A 5486-nucleotide genomic window follows, 5' to 3' on the forward strand; every position below is an offset into this window, starting at 1 on the left:
TAGCAGTATTTTGCCCGTCGCTACGTTGTGAGTTCACATTCCGCTGAGGTCGACTTTACCTTTCATCCTTTCGTTGTCTATAAAATAAGTACCAGTGAAACACTGGGGCCGATGAAATCGACTTATCCCCTCCTCCACAAAATGCTGCCCTTGTGGCAAAATTTGAAACTATTACTATTATTATTATTAGAGCGGCGAGCTGGCAGAATCGTTAACACGCCGGGCAAAATGCTTCGCGGCATTTCGTCTGTCCTTACGTTCTGAATTCAAATTCCGCCGAGGTCGACTTTGCCTTTCATCCTTTAGGTGTCGATAAATTAAGAACAAGTTGCGTACTGGGGTCGATGTAATCGACCTTAATCCTTTCCACAAAATTTGAGGCCCTGTGCTTCCAGTAGAAAGGATTATTATTATTATTATATATTATGATTATTATTATTATTATTATTAAGGCGGCGAGCTGGCAGAATCGTTAGCACGCCGGGTGAGATTCTTTGAGGTATTTCATCTTCCGTTACGTTCTGAGTTAAAATTCCGCTGAGATTGACTTTATCTTTTATCCTTTCGGGATTGGTAAAATTAGTAATCGACTTAATCCCTTCTCCTAAATTTGAGGCCTTGTGGTTCCAGTAGAAAGGATTATTTGATGAGGTGGGAAAATGTCAACATTGATGAGGGTAAATTTGATCTCTGAACGGAATGAGAACAAAGCTAAGTCCAACAAATTTGAAGCGTTACTACTTTAGCGTCGCGCATTCTTCCTTTTGATACATCTGTAGTAAAGTAAATTATTTTCATTAAAATACTTTAGAATATATCATTGATGATTTGATGTATTGCATTCATATTTCTCAATAAATCGAATTAGACAAAATTTTCCTACATTATTATATCTAACATCATTAAACAATAAAAAAAAAAGTGTTAAAATGTTTTATGGTTTCAATTAATTTTTTTTTTTTCTGAAAGAAAAATTTTCCTTCGTTTCAGAAAATTATTATTAATTATATCAGTGTCATGAATTGTTGATCTTTGAAAATGTTATAACACTAATTGTTATCTTTGATGTTTTTAATCTAACCGTTAGAATTTCCAATTAATGTCATCTCACTATTAAGAATGAATTGCGTTATCTATTAGGTTCCTTTAAAATTCCACGTTTGTCATGATCCTTAAGAGTAAACCTACCGGTGAGGCAATTCTTAATAAAAACTCTGTGTTTATACATTATGTGCTATTTAAAGTATTCAGAAAATTGCGTTTGGTGGCTGATCATTTCTAAAGAAACACAAATATAGCCATGTAAGAAGTTGGACCACCACCAACAACCCGAGAGATACCGATAAAAGCATTTCAAACGTCAATATCACCATGTAATCATCACGAGAAGTAATGTTCAGGAAATTATAGTCTTAAAATACGAAACGGTATGCCAATAGCAATTACGAATTTTTCGTTCATTTTAGATCTCAAAAAGAAATCAAGACATTCTTTTCAGCGACGCAAAGCATCATTTGGTAAACCAATACTCTCACACCACTCTTGGATTACACGACAAGGTAGTAATTGTGTACTATAAGAGAGTCACCCAACTTCTCCTTCTACTTCTTCTCCTCAGAGATACTTTCTTCCGCCTCTTCTTAGAATGAAGTAGAGCTACTTATCAATATCTGTAAAATAAAAAGGTAGTCGATTAAGCAGACTAGTGAGAGCAGTGGACAAAATACGTTGCGATATTTGGTGTCTGTCTTTATGTTCTGAGTTCAAATCCCGTGAGGATCGATATCGCCTTTCAAACTTGTTGGTTGAGGTTCAACAAGTACTAGTCTATCAAGTCGACCGTTGTTGTTCGCCAGAGCTAATCTAATAGACTATTGACCATCCTTGAAAATTAAGAGGGCTAGAAATCACAATCTTTAATATAGCGCTACAACCGTCCGGGTCGTGAGAGCAAAGGGAACACACATGTAAACAATTAAACAATTAACAAAAAAACTGAAAAAACAAAATTCCGCAATAGGTCAGGAGAACCACCAACGGGTAACCAAGGCACCTCAATGATCCTGGATGTCCTAGACTGCCATGTGTACCACATGGAGGTACTCCTTTCCCATCCGTTCTCTTCAGTCAACAGGATCAGATTAGGGCCAGCCAATCAGGTCATTATGGCTACATTCACCTACCCTTCATCCTTCATCAAACTTACAGAAGGTGACAGCACATCCACCTCCCTCTTTCACTGTGAAGTGGAATATTACAAAAATGTTGATGCAGGCTTGGCCGAGGAGGAAATTGAGGAGGAGGTATCGAGGAGGAAATCTTCAGTCCTTTCATTCTCGACCACAAACACAACCTTTTTTGTCATAGCCACCAGGCAGAGTAAAATTACCTGCCCTTCCTGACAAAAGGAGGACGGTGAGAAGATCTTTATGATGGAGTCAATCGATTGCCGTCCTGCATGCGATAGCACCCGTAACTCCACAAGTCATCAATGCTCAGATACTGTACAAGCGGACAGGATGTTTTCGTCACTCTGCGCGCATCTCGGACAGGCTCGATACTACCATGAATGTATATCTTATCTCAAACTGATGATATCACTCATTAGCACTGCTAGTCTAGGATTTTCTTGAAATTACCCATAGGTTCTGTACTGAGAGTTCTTCGGAGGAGAACAGCCAGTTGATTTTCATTGACGCTGGGAGTTTCCTCGAGGACGTCGTCACACTTGTCCACCATTAATCTCCTATAGGACTACTTGAAACTTTCAATGGCCGCACTGTCCGATCAGTAGAGGGCTGTGAGCACCCAACGACACTCTTTGTGTCAAGCACCCAGTCTGATCCGAGACTGCAGCTCTGTCAAAGAGAAGAGCTGCAAAAAAGTGATTCTGACAAATGATGACTATTCTGTTCACCATTAAAGAAGTGTTGTAGCTGTCGAAACCTCAATGCATCCGTGCACCTTTAGCTACGGCAGTCCGCCATGCAGCAAATGTTGACAGCAAATAGACCGCCAGTGAAAGGGATGGAATAGCGAATCCGTCCCCTCCACAGAAAGCATTAGAGCAAGTGCTTTAGTCTGGTCAGCCATAAAACGAGTCAAGACATGACAATTAGGTAGTAGTAAATGATGGATGAGATGTAAGCGTTCGCTGCCTTCACTTGAACCTTCAGGGATAGCTTTCTCTCGACCCATTCATGGGTGAGATTGACCACCCTATTCATCACCTCGCTCCTGTTCTTGTCTACCTGGAGATCAGAACCAAACTAGACCACATTTGACCGTATCACCGCTTCGTAGCCCCTCAGAACACTATTGATCACCTTGCTGTATTTGATGTCCGACACTATAGTGTTGACATCATCTCATAAACTAACTTCACCTCCTTCTAGTTTATACGGGATACCTCTCAAAACTGCCAATTTCTGGGTATGAATTTGGTTTTGCTTATGTTTGTAATGTTAGTGGTGTTTGTGAGTGTGAATGTGGTGTGTGGTGGAGTGACGATGATATTGTTGATAGTACTAGTGTTATTCGTTCAGATCTCCCGGCTTCTTTAGCACAATGTACTTTTTTACTTTTGTTTTCTGAGTATTTTTTTTTTTTGTTATTTCAAGTGTTCTCCCTTACTTTCGCCAGATGACATTTCTGAGTGGTTGGAGAAGCAGCTCTTGTTATTTTCGTTCCTATTTTGAGATTTTTTGTTACTGTTGTCGGGGGATGTGATGTCCTTGAGGATGGTGCTTCTTTTGCTGTTTTGTTGTGGTTGTTTTTACTACTAGCATTTTTGCTTTTGTTTTTGCTGTACGTGCCATTTCCATTAATCGTGCTACTGATGCTACAACCAACATTACTGCGGTTAAATATTATAGCTGGGTGTTACTGTTGTACTTGGTTTCATTATTGTCACTATCGATGTTGTAGTGTTGGTGGTAGTAGAGTCCATTTCCCTGCTTCCGCTTCTTCTTCCTGTTGGGGACGGAAGGTGTCAAGGTGATTGGCGTTTCTGCAATTTTAGCATTAAAGCTTTCTAACCTCCATTATCACCTGCAGTTGTTGCACTCTTGAGATCACTGTTAGGTCGGGGATCTTGTCCAAAGGTTTCAAATTTTGTCTAAGGCCAGCAATATTGAGGGGGAGGGGGGTCAGCCGATACCATCATCCCAGTGCAAGAAGTAGTATTTTATTGTATCGACCTTGGAAGGATGAAAGGAATTGTTGACCACGGAGGCATTTCGATTCAGAACATAAAGAACTACAAGAAATACTAGATGGCATTTTGTCCGACGCTGCCAGTCCAATAATATATTACTTGTAATATAGATATTAGAAACATTGTATTAAGTATTTATAAGGTTTATTGTGAACCAAAGATATCAGATTCACAATCCAGTTAATGTGATTCAAACTCAGCAAATAATATCGACAATTTCATTGTATTGTATTGCATTCACCGGACGTCTGCCCGACAACATACACGCTACTTCATTAACTTTTGTCGTCGCAAATAATGCTGATTTAAAAGTTACTTCTATTTAATTTGCTAACTGTCTTGGTGTACCAGAACTTCCTGTATATTCGTGAATCTCGCATTGTACTATCATATTCTCTCAGCCAGCTTTCAGTCGTCCTATCAATATCTATGTTTGCTTAAGCGTGTCTTCTGTTATTACATCTATGGCGTGACTAAAGTAGATTTATATAGGTCTTCTGTACTCTAATTATAGCTTAAGATGCAGACCATTTATCAACCTTTTCCCTTCCGTTCATTTTTGTTGAAGTTATCACTCTGCTACCTGAAAGAAGAGATGATCGTATGCCACCAGCTCATGTAAACAAAAAAAAGCTAATGTTCATGGGGGATACTAAGTAGGACAAATGAGTATATTTCGGAGTCAATGTCCCCGAACCTTGCTCTTTAATTAGTAGATTCTGGTTGTTTCATATTTCCCCAGATTAAATAGGGTATTGAGTAGTCGAGTGACTGAAAAACTTCCTTAATAATAAATAATAATAAAAACTTGAATTACAATTAAAATGTTATAAATTTCAATTCTATCTAAAAGGTTGATTCTTATAAGAACTTCTTGATAAATCTATTTGAATTCAGTCTAGTTTTATATTGAACTACATACAAGTAAAACTAATCTTCAAAATGTATTTCGAATGTGCCGTCACAGATTTATTAGATAAGTGAAATCTATTTATTCTGTCTTATGAATACGGGATAAATAAGATATATCTATTTCATATTGATCATATTATCATCGTGAATTTGGTAGTCAGAAACTGTGTGTAAGCCAGACGTATGTGTGTGTGTGTGTGTGTGCGTGTGTGCTTGCGTGCGTGCGTTGTGTGTTTGTGTGTGTGTGTTTGTATGCGCGTGCGGAGGCGCAATGGCCCAGTGGTTAGGGCAGCGGACCCGCGGTCGGAGGATCGCGGTTTCGATTCCCAGACCGGGTGTTGTGAGTGTTTATTGAGCA

The sequence above is a fragment of the Octopus bimaculoides genome, chromosome 6 (genome assembly GCF_001194135.2).
Source record: "Octopus bimaculoides isolate UCB-OBI-ISO-001 chromosome 6, ASM119413v2, whole genome shotgun sequence".
NCBI classification, from domain to species: domain Eukaryota; kingdom Metazoa; phylum Mollusca; class Cephalopoda; order Octopoda; family Octopodidae; genus Octopus; species Octopus bimaculoides.